Below are 13,013 nucleotides of genomic sequence, written 5' to 3' on the forward strand. Positions count from 1 at the left end.
GTGACCCGCTCGGTATGAGGTCGTGACGTCATCAATGTATCCGTGAAAGGGGAATCGGCGAGGTCTTACTGTCCTGCGCAATAATCAAATCTGAGGCCGAATTTGAAACCCCGTGTTATGATGAGAAAAAATCTCCAAATGTTACATCTATAAATAGATTCAATTTAAGTTCTGACACTTATTCTTCCTTAGTATTAAATTTAGTAAAAGTAGCAGTTCAAATAAAAATACGTAAAACGAAAACAAACGCCATCATCTCAGTCAGCGAATCAGAACCATTGTCTTATCTTCGATATTCAATGCTGGTCTTCTGCGAAGATGTCGATATTCGATTTTGTTTACGTCTAAGTGTGTCCACAGCGGCTCACAGGCGCGGTCGTGCTATTTGAACTGGATTTGTGCCGATAGGCGCTGTGCCTCCGTCCGATTGTGGATGCAGAGCGACGCTCGTGAGGAAGAAGAGCGACGGATAGTGTCAGCGCTGACCTCGGAGATGCCAGCCGTGAGTATGCCCCGCAGGATTGGATGGATCATCGCCCTGTGCGGCAGACCTTGAACTTCACTCTCTCGGCGTGTCGAGTGAAAGGGTGTTGTGGAGGAGGAGGCGGTCTTCCTCTGCGGGGGTGAAGTTGCGCTTGGCAGCAGGCACTCCGGGGAACGACGTGCTGATTGGAGGGAATGACGAGGCAGAGGAGAAACATTACGATAATTTCCTTGATGAAAAATCATTTGCTTTGACTGAGTATCGAATCCAATTCGATACTCAGTCAAGAAGAAAGAACTCGATTCAATCTAGTGCGATAATTTCCTTGATGAAGAATCATTTTCTTTGACTGAGTATCGAATCTAATTCGATAACGGTGACTTGTCACTTTTGGTAAGCTCGAGATAAAAAAAAAACCTTTCGCAAAATGGTTTTATCATTTTTTTAAATCATTATGGAGATGTTCCTCCCTGCTGTCGTATTCAATCCTGAGATTGCTTGGCAGCGACTTGCATTGTTGGCACTCTCCAATCTTCTCGTCCCTCCGCTTTCCTAGCTTTTGAATCCAGCATCCTTCGAATGAGATTATTTGGTCTATAAACTACAGCCGTAGTCTTCCTCTGGGCCTTTTTCAACATGTCCCCCTAGAATTGTCAATAGGAACCAAAGTGTGTGGCTGATAAGTTGTACTCAACCTATATAAATTGGACCCAATAATTTGAAGTTCAAGTAATGAAGAGGCAGTCAATGCTTTTAAATAGCATAATGATAGTACACTGAATTTGGGTAATTTAATCGTTAAACGGGTGAATTCCTCTCCGGTCATATGATTTATGCTGGCCGAAGTTTTGCTAGAATCCGTCGAAGCGTCGGTTAAGATGAATCATCTGACCCGATGTAAAACCCGAAAGAATTATCAACACCGAAGCCATCCGCCTACCGGGTAAGCCTGAAATCTTACATTAATCCTTTAAATTCTTAATTACACCCTTCTTCTAGCCATTTCAGACGATCGGAGCGATATAATGGTGAATAATACATTCACAAATTGTAAATTGCGATGGAGTTTGAATAAGAGAGAGACACGTATTATTCCATTTTCGATCCGTCGCGACGCGTCGTCTACTTCGCGAGCTTTTGTCGACGAAAAATAAGAGGCGAAACCCTTTCATATATAAGTTGGTGACGTCACGAGCTAATGCTGAGTGGGTTACCGCTGCCTTGTGTCTTGTGTCTACGCTCCTATCGATTCCACGATTCCATGGAGGGCTGATTTCTGTTGCCACTTCGCTCGCATTTTAATCGGTTTTCGAAAATGTTCGCGGCGCGGTGATTAATGGAATGCGATCCACTTTTTTCCAATATTTTTCATTATAATGTTTGTAATTGCGAGGAAGAGCATTGAAAAGTCATGAATTTGATGAATCACATCATCATTTGTATGAATTTCGTCAAAGATCCCAGATCATACCTAATTTCCCAGTGCAAATCGGATCACTTTGTCCGTCAGCGACGCGAGTGGCGACTTTCGTGAACCCATTTAAATGCGCGGTGGGTGACAACATATTTAGAGGTAGACTTGACGATCCTCTTTTGTAATATTCGTGCTCGCACCGATCGGACTTCTATGTTTCGGGCTACCTCCTGTCCCAAAGATGGCTCTCCTTCCCTCTCTGGATTGCGGTTGATGACTACGTTTTTGCTGTAAGAGCCAGTGCGACGACGCGGAACAGATGAATGACGCCACGCGTAAAGTGAAAATTTTCCTTAAATGGTGCTACTTGCGTTCGAGTCCATATGAATGCGGATTTTTTAAATATATTCTTCGATGAGTGCACGAATTTTTTTTCTACGCCAACACGTTTTTTGGATTTTTTTATTCATCCTGTACTTTCTCGAATGATACGTGAGTAATCATAAGTTGTATCCTCATTATCATCACAATTTATACATTGTCAATGCATGTGTACAATGTATGATGTACATATTTAATTTTTTGATTAATCTAAAAGATACCGAGGATAACACTATGATTTTCTTTCACAACATTAGTTTGTGAAACAAGGTTGATGAAGCGAAAAACAAATCTGCTCCTCCGGGTTATATAAGTGAAGTTATATAAATAAGTTCGGCAACGACGTAATTTCAGTTTGGATCCATTAAAAGAAATTCTCGCTAAAAGAAATTCAATGTCTCTTCAAAGAGAGAAATATACTAAGTATTGGTATTTCAGCATGAAAAGATATGAGGGTCTTTCTATCAAGGCCAAAAAAGGTGCAAACACTGGGTTTGAACATTTGTACTGTCAAAATTAATGAGGTGACGGTTGAAATATCATTATATTATCATTTTATTAGACAGCCAATGAAATACTTAATGCAATTTCAATTTTGTTACCCGATTCCGCATGCAATGAAACTTGATTGTAAAGAACCTAGGTGGTTCAACCAGAATGTTAAATGGAAACTCATGAATGTGAGATGACTGCAGTGGCTATAGCCCTCTCATAGATCCGCTCGCTTGCCGGACACAGCCCAAGTACACAGGATAACGACGTACAGCCAGACCAAAACTAGGAGAGTGCTAGAGAACATGCTACCATGCAACTACTAGTTAATGATAGAAAAATGAAAATTTAGCGCAGTGATTCATGCATGAGTTACACGCATGCCAAAAAATTCATACAGATCATTCAATTCAGATCATTTCATGTATTTAAAAATATAATAAGTTATTAGCTACATATGCAGCGCCTATTTCACCTAGTACGAGTCAGGCTATCCTATTGAGAATAACTATCGCAAGTAAAATGGTCCTTTATTTTACGCAGAAAAAACGGCATCTTAAATCAATTGGTTGTGCAGTGTATTTTCCTAGTTTTATCCATGTTCTTATTTCTACTATTATAATTAGGCTCTCTCAAAATATCTGGAAAATTAGGTAAAAGATTATTCTATTTCACATTGCCACACAAAAATTAATCTAAATTTTTCTATTTCATCAGTTAGACTTTCCCATTCCAAATTCCTAGTTAGAAGTCAAATTCAGAATTAAGTCAAAAATAATTACGAATTTGACTGGGACTCATTAATAAGACATTAATTCGCTCCAGTCATTTAACCGATGAGTGGAGCATAAATGCATTCACGAGGGAAATCCCTCGAGTGTCACCACCAGATCTCGTTCAAATAGGAAATGAGCAATAGGAAATGGATTCCCGTGAGTTGCAGTTTTTCCTTCAGCTGCCAGCGATCAATACCTTTCGAGATATTAGCGACGGAAAGTACAATGAGAACTCCTACATTTATGCAACCCACAGATAAACAATAGCCCCGATATACTCCGTTGCTAGGATGAAGCTGAGGGTACATTGTTGTGCTGTGTGTTGCATACATTTAGATATTTTCCTGATACTTTCCGACGCTAATATCTCGAAACGTATTGATCGTTGGAGGCTGCAACAAAAACTACACCTTTTGCGTATTCATTTCCTATCACCTTGCAAATTTTGAACGAAATCTGGTTGTGGCATTTCAGGGACTTCCCCCGTCAGACTTCTGGAAACGATAGTGCAGTCATGGATAGAAAAATCTCACTGCCCAGGAGCCGAAAATGTTTTTAGTCTGGAGTCGACGCCGACTCTGCAATGCCACTGAACAACCCTTCCAATGCACTCGGTTCATCGAGCGAGGGCCTTCTTCCCTGCCTGCCGATCAAATAGTTTTGAAGGCCACATAGGGTGGCGTTTTGACCTGCGATTACTATGACGGGGTGCGGTCCCGTACTCCCAGTCCCCGCGCAAGAGGGAATTACTCGCGGAGATGAGTAGCAAAATATTCTGAGACAGTCTTCTCCTCCGCAGAAATCATTGAGCCTATCCATTAGCAGAATGTGTGAGAATGAAAAAAAATATTTTTGAGTAACTATTAGTTGAGCTGAGTAAAATATTTTCAAATAGGTAATTTACCGTGGATAGCTGGGACGTCTGGTAAATATGTTTTGAAGAGGGATATTTACTTGATTCCGTGATTCACTATAGAGATTAACTTTTTGTATTGTAGCCTTGTTGGTAAGTAATTTTTTTCCGCATCTTTGTTTCCCCGAAAGCGATATGATATATAAGCGAATGAACTGCTACGGTTTCATATCGTGGAAAAATAATTTGCATGGAGCGAAATATCGTGATTTCGAACTCATTCTACAACAATGACCGTCACCGCTAACTTCAAATAATTTATTGTTTTTAATTGGGAGTGTAGTGGCGATGGGCAGAGCACTTGGATATTCATGGAAGTTTCCAGGGTTCGAATCTTGGATGAAGCCTTCAGACAAAAAAAATATAAATCATCGAAGTAAAACCGAGTTAATAAGAAAAAAATATTTGGCTGTTTAATTGTTCATACCTCTGCCGTAGAAGAAATAAATAACTGCGCGTAAGCACTTGTGACCACAGAAATTATAACTTAATTAATTTTGAGTACAGAGAAAAAATATAATCATACACTATAAACATGGATAGCAGCAGTGCTACTCTGAAGAGGAGAAAAAAACCTTAGCATGCCATATGCAGAGAAGGAAATGCTGGTCATCCATGCCGAAGACCATGCAAAAGAAATAAAAAATATAAAAACGGGTGTTGTTGACCACGCTGGCGAATAACGAAGAGTGGAAGAAGATTATGGCGAGATTTAATTCTTAGGGTTCCCAGCGTGACGAAGGAAATGTGAAATCTACTGGGGAAATTTTGAAGAAGAGTGCGAGGAAGGTGGCAGATGGCTGATGAGAGAGTGGAATAAACTCTCGTTCAATCTGTGATATAATCATAAATATTGTCTCATTTCCATTGGTATTTCAGGAGGAGGACAAGGCATGAAAACGGACTCCATTTTAGAAAGAGTGCTCACGTATGTAACAGATTTGAAGGAGACAACGAGAAAAATCACGCAGGCAAATGCAATGGGGTCTATTTTATTTACATTTTAGTTGTAGGCCTTAAAATTAGATTATTACATGTGTCCCTGTGGTTTACTTACATTCCAAGGCTTTTATTTTAAATTATCAATTATTACACAAATATGTACCTTTTTAAGTAAGCAGAGAGGCTACACTCAAGAATCCATGGAGCAAATCATAATAACATAATCACAATACAAAATTGGTTGTCATGGTAGTGGCTGCTTCTGCTGCGGCTGCTTATGGCTGATTCCGCATCATCCTTTCCAGTATGTTATCAGCCGTATTTGTAATTGGTCCCGTGAAAATTTGTTGAAAATTAATCCTCTAAAAACGAAAGGGATTATAATTGGCGCCCCACAATTTATTAATAAACTTAATTTTGATGCATTACCCAAAATTTGTGTTGACGGCTTTGAAATTCAATACTCTCAGTCTGTTAAAAACTTAGGAGTTACTCTTAACAATGTACTCACTTGGGAGGAACAAGTAGCACATATTTCAAATAAGTGTTATATAACGTTGGCCCAGCTTAAGCATTTTAAGCATTTAATACCTCTTGAATTGCGCAAAAAGTTAATTCAATCGTTGTACCTTCCTCATATTCAGTATTGCTCGCTGGTAATGTCTGATCTAACTAATGAATTGTCTAATAAAATGCAAATATTGTTAAACGCTGGTGTAAGATTTATATTTAATGTGGCATTACATGAACACATTACTCCTTACTACTTAAAGATCGAGTGGCTAAAACTTGAAGAACGAAAACAGTTACAGTATTCTATTTTTATGTTTAATTTATTGTCAAGCAAGACTCCTGATTATTTATATGAAAGAATAATGGTCAACATTAGCAATTGTGATAGGGTTGTTAGGGCGCGGAGACGTTTTAAAATACCTAAATGCAGAACAAACTCGTTCCTGCAATCCCCTCTAAATACTTCTATGAGAATATGGAATGATATCCCAGATTATATTGTTAAGGCTAATAACATTAAACAGTTTAAAAGGCTTATGACAGCTCACCTGTATCAAATTTTCCGCGCAAGCCTTAATGAAAAACCATCTGGTTCATTGGCCAATGTATAATAATAAGTGTATATATGTTATGTTGGTATATTTTGTAACTATTCATTTTCTGAAGACGTGTATAATTTATTTTTTGTTAATGTTTACCTGGGTATACTCTGATATGTGTGTTACCTTTTGTATTAATAAGAAAGTGCACTTATATAAGTGTATATGTATGTAAATTGTAATCCTGTTCCATAGGACACTAGTCCTCGAACAATAAAATCCTATTCTATTCTATTCTATTCTATGTTCATTAACACATTGCGCATTTACAGCAGCTGTCGATTTCCCTCTTTTCATGGATTAGTATCGTCGTTACTGTTTTGTTATTGCCATGGAGCGAATATGCATACTCGCATTCTGTCGTCACAGGGCGTCCTTGTAGCGCGAAAGAATTTATTTATTTTCGCGAACTTTGTATCAACAAGAATATTGAGAATTATTGAGTCATATTTTGCATGCGTAATTTTCCCGTCCGTGAAACTTGCCATTAACGTTTGAAAGTTTTTCAGAAAAAAAATTTCCTTGAGTCGCCTACATCGATTCACTGACGTTACGAATGCAAATATTACAAAATGTAAAAAAAAGTAGGTATAATAACTTCGGATTCAAACCCTTTCAAATCTTCACCGCAACTACAGCACATAAAATGAGCCTACTCGGCTATGGAGCCACGTCTTCGCTTGAGACAAAAGCAGCGAGTCCATTTATGAATCTTAAGAGAGAAAAAACTTCGCCACGGAGCCCGAAAGAAAACAATCCGACGGCAGTGTGTTCGTGGTCGCGAGTTTGTGCGGTGCATTCAATCCTCCAGGGATTTTGCCCCTGGAGTTAGACTTCCGTTTCGCTAGCCCGGTCGATTCAGCGATCGTCGTCGTCAAGGGGATTGCATAGAGGATGCCTAATAAATAATCTTTGATGCCTAATTTAATCCCACAGAAGGTTTATTTCTCTTGCCACTTCAGTCGCATTTTAATCGGCTTTCAAAAATGTCCGCAGCGTGGTGATGAGTGCAATGCGATCCACTTTTTTCAAATATTTTACATTATTATGTTTGCAATAGCGAGGAATAGCATTGAGGAGTTATGAGGTTGATAAATAACATCACCATGAATGTTAATTTCTGTTGACATCCCCAATTAGACCATATTTCCCCATGACACTCGGATCAATTTCTTCGTCAGCGACGCGAGTGGCGACTATAGTAAACCTAAAATGCGCGGTGGGCGACAACACATTATAAGACCGGCTTGAGGATTCTTTATTGTGATAATTGTGGTCTTCGTTGACTCTTGGTGACAAAAAGGTAGCCTCATATGCCAACCCTCGAAGTTTTCACCGACCCGGGACTTGTGGGAGTCTACATATTATTGAAAACGACAGTACGTACCCAGCGTAGAGCTGACTCCATTAGCTACACGAGAGGGGGATGTGACAGGGATCGTCCACTTCTCCAGGAATTCGGCCGCCGCTACGTTATCCAGCCGATTTAATGCATATTTTCAGTACCACCCATGACCGCTTATTTGTGTGCACACTGTCCGAATGACGATCTCTTGAGCGGACGAAAACTCCACTGGTGCTTCCCAGTGTTGGTAAATAGTCGAGTTAAAGTAATCGGATTACTTGTAACGATTGTTTTTTACGAAACTTAATTTTTATTTCTAATTTACTGCTCACGGTGAAAGAGGAATCGTTACTTTCGTTGTAATCTTTACTTCATCGCAATTGACGATTACTTTGCTTTGATTTCGCTGATTTACTTAGACCTAGAGATAACTTCGAGTCCATGGGTACCATAATTCCCCATTTTCGGTTCAGCCACTCTTATATTGCAGCCAACTTATGATGGGTACAAAATATGACACCCCTCGCGTTATTACAGCAGTTATAATTGTATGTATAGCAAGTTAAATTGCAATTTTAGTAATTTCTATGATTTAATTATTCCATATTTTCACTCAAATATTCAACACTTGCCTTATGGTCTTCAGAGAGGACATTCTATGACTCAATTATTCCACATTTTCACTCAAATATTCAACCCTTGCCGAGTGGACATTCTGACGAGAAGTAATTTTGATTTAAACTGTAATTTTACTAATTACTTTTTTACTCGTAAATGATTACTTATTTTTACGAAGCAACTATAATCGAGCCTAGTTACTTTTTCTCGATAATTCTGCCAACACTGCTCACACCCATCCTTAGTTAAGATGTCTTCCAGAATTTGCAGCGTGTGGATCAAGGAACCCTTTATTTCCAAACCACCGACGGGGCATCTCGACAGCCTAAGCTCACCCGGAGAGGGTCGCCAAATGCTCAGGAACGAAATTATATCCGTATAAAGTCACGAACCCACGCGATAAGGGCAGCATTTTCAGCGAAAGTTGTATGGGAATGAAATTCTTTCGCCAAAGGCGTCTTTCTTCCTTCTGGTGAAGTGGAGGAATCTGGTTAGATCCGGGATGTTGTCGGGCGGCTACGGGGGAGGGGTGGGTGGGGGATTGGCCTTGAACCCTGTAAAGGGGAGAGGAACCCGCACCCTCCCACAGAGCTCGCTCCCTTTGACCGCGCTGCCTCGCTCGCAGCACAACTCTCACGATGACCGCCCGCCTCCAAAGCATGTGCCATCTCACCTGCCATCCCATCTCCACCGGACGTTCCAAATTTGGCCACTTTATTACGTTATAATGACCCGCCTAACCGTCTTAATATGGCAGTCATAAATAGAAATGTCGAAATGAAGCTCGTGTACAAGTGAAGCTAGCTTAAGACGTCAGTTGAAGCTACACCATAATCCCGGTGCGGATAAAGGCCTTTGTTATCGGGGATTCGCTCTACTTTCCACGGCGCCTGGGTGTCGTGCAGTAAACCTCAGCAGTGGCGCAGCAAGGAGGGGGTTTTGGGGGATAAAACTCCCCCAGAGCTCAGAGAAATGTTTAAGTTTAATCTATTACTTAATTGGATTGATATCACTAATAGAATAGTGTAAGGAATAATAAAATATCCCTCAGAAAGCCGAAAAACTCACCGTTTTGAACCATTTATCTTAAAATTTCGCAACTGATTAATCTCGCACCTACCGCTTATCCTGGTGGGTATTCCATACCCCCACACACCCCGGTATTAGTGCACCTAAACCCCCCCCCCCCCCGCCCTTAATTCCTGGCTGCGCCCCTGCACCTCAGCGATTATGTCTGCAGAGTCAAGACAATTTTAGATACCCTCCAATTATCTTAAATCATCTGAGAACCCGCAGCAATAGGCGTCTTGACGCAGCTACCAACAGGACCTCACCTTTTGAACTTACCCCCCCCCCTTTTCCAAAGCCTTCCTCTCAAACAAGTTTTCTACGAACGTGCGAAGGCAATGTTAGGTGAATGCACTCACCACTTCTTTTTTAATTTCATAAATAAAATAAAACGATCTTTAAGATACATATGAGCAGGGGCGGTTCCAGGATTATTTTCTGGGGGGGAAGGGCACAAGGCAAACGATCTTTTCATACTTGAGATTAAAAACAGGATACAAAAATTACTGTATGAAATATTTTCTTTATTTTAATATTAAAGTTATTTCTATGAAATTAAATGATTGAGACTCCGTAATACTCTAAACGAAAATAACGTAGTGATAACCGTATAAACAAATGTGTCTATTTTTAAGCGTTTGGGGGACGTGCCCCCCCCCCCCTTAAATCTGCCTGTGCATACGAGGCTGGCTCCTTATCGTATCAGAAAATATGCAGCGGAGTGCAGAAAAGAACTGACGTCAGTGTAACCTTTTTTATAAGCGGTGCAATTCTATTTTATAAACAAGGATAAGAATTACTTCAAGACTATTTGATTATATAGTTGATACTTTAAAAACTAAGGCCTAGGATCTTTTGATGTATTTTATAGAAATGAATTTCCTGATGACACTAAATATTTGTACCTTGTGAACTAAAAATATGACTGAATACTAAAATGAACTTAAAGCCTTCGGAAAAGTTTAAAAAAATGATTGAGACTATTAGGAAACTTCCGCGGACTTGAATCTAGACTGGGTCAAGTTAACAAAAGTGAAAACTAGCCACGAGGGTGACTTAAGTTTTGTAGGAAACGAGGGCGTTTGGTCAGAATCAAGTACCAAGTTTGAAAATGGTGATCCAATCCCAATATATCACAGAAAAATGCCAACCACAAACAACAGCACCTACAGAACTAGCTCAAATTGCAGGACTATAGCAAATTTAAGAAAAAGTAAAGATGATTTAACTTTCAGCATGGTGATAAAAAAATTAATTTATCTACTTGCGTGTCCCATCATTTTTTCCTGTTAATATTTAAGCACCTAAGATAACACACGTCATCATATAATAATGACGTAGGAAATGTTTTTGGAGAAAATACGAAAAACTCATCCTTACAAATGTCATGGGTGACTTGCAAGGAAGTTTTGATGCTTTGACGTGGATGGAAAATATGACGTTCCGGGAGTTCAGGGTCGTCAACATGCTGGACCCGGAGGGGGGGTAAGGGGAGGGGGTGCGGCGCGGTGTAGCCAATCGCAAATTGATGACGCACCTAACTGCTATGACGACAATGGGGATTCGCGCGGTTGACTGAACCCGTGGTAATGGCGGACGCCCGAGACACGCAATCGTGATCTTGCTTTTTTTTAGCATTTCCCCCCCGGGCGACCGCAATCGTAATACGGCCAAACGCATTCTTCGCCTCAACATCAGATCGACGGCATAAGGCATCCAGATCTTTGTTCACACGAGCGCGTAGCCCGAGGGGGAGGTTCAGCACCCTCCACCACGATTTTTTTTCCCATGTGGATATTTAGCGCGATATTCGGATGGATCTTCAAGTGACCATTAGCCCAATGACATCTATTCTCTGGCAATCCAATTGTCAATGGGTACATCTACATCTACGTAATTGGAGACTCAAATCACCGATGGCGGCGCTGAAGGCGCTGACGTAATTTACCAATATGGCCGACCCACCGAGGATATTGTTGTGATCATGGGTTGTGATGATTATATAGGCGTAATGGGAAGAATCGTCGAGCCCCTGCGAAACATAAATTAGAAAATATAACGTAAAAAATTTCAAGGAAAATTTTTCTTGAATTTGAAGATGTATTTATTAAGAGACTACTATGAAACTACCGAGGACATGAATCTAGAATGGGTCACATTAACAAAAGTGAAAACCAGCCGCGAGGGTGGCTATGGTTTGTAGGAAACGAGGGCTTTTTTGTTTGTTTGAAAGTGGTGTTCCAATCCCAATATAGCACAATAATATGCCAAACACCAACAACAACACTAAAAGAACTAGCACAAATTACAGGACAATAGCAAATTTAAGAAAAAGTAAAGACACTTTAATTTTCAGCATGGTGATAAAAATTAATTTCTCTATTTTCGTATCCCATAAATCAAGGAATTAAAAATTCAGAAAATTATCAATTATAGCTGAAATATCCGCTACTTGCTCTCGGCGATGACTCTAAAGGGTTCCTAATGACTATAAATGCGTGACTCCGGTTTAAAAAAACTATTACTAGCAGGATAGAAAAGAAAAATTGTAATACGCTGGTTACCTTAATAGCCTTACACCTACAAAAGACCGTCACAGTAAACGATGCACTGCAGCAAAAAATGGCAGCTAAAAGACATTGTAAATAAAAGTGAATGCATATAACATATTACTTACACCTTTATGATAGCCAAATGCCAACAAAATATCAAGAGAAATCAGAAAATATCCAGCTATGTCTACGATTTGTCTCAGCGTGGTTTCTTTGGATAATTCTTCGGAACTATACTTCCGAATTCGGCCGGCACTTAGCGTCTCACTTTTCTGGATTCTAGAATATCCTGCGAGCCAACCAAGGGTGCTAGTAGGAGGAAGCTACGAGGTAAGTCCAAAAAATACGTAGACTCATGGCATAAAACAATATATACTTAATTTACGAATTACGCGTCTTCATTCCCTTTAATGTACTCCCTGACGGACACACTTATCCCAACAGCGTTTCCACTTTTGGAAACGGTGGAGAAAGCTTCTTATGTGATACGCTTCAGCTTTGTCGTCGTATTTATCATGATCCCAGGATTCTTCTAAAAACTTCTTCCTTTGAAAGATTTTTTCATCTGAGGAAAATTGATTGATTCATTGAACGTTGTTATGATTCTTGACAAGAAGGTCTCGTCTTCTCCTGAACGCTCAAGCAACTCCTGACAGATCTTAACGCGATTGGACTTCTGGTCTTCCGTCATCGCACGAGGAACAAATTTCGCAGCAACGCGGTGTATCTTTAATTTCTCCGTCAAAATTTCGTGGCATGTCCCAATTGGAATCCTAATCTCTCAAACAAGTTCCCTCACACTCAGACGTCGATCATTTTGAACCAGGGTATTTATATGGTTAACATGTGTGTCGTTAGTTGACGTGGAAGGACGTCCAGAATGCTTATTGTCTTCAGTTGATTGACGATCATCATT

The sequence above is a fragment of the Ischnura elegans genome, chromosome 1, assembly GCF_921293095.1.
Source record: "Ischnura elegans chromosome 1, ioIscEleg1.1, whole genome shotgun sequence".
NCBI classification, from domain to species: Eukaryota; Metazoa; Arthropoda; class Insecta; order Odonata; family Coenagrionidae; genus Ischnura; species Ischnura elegans.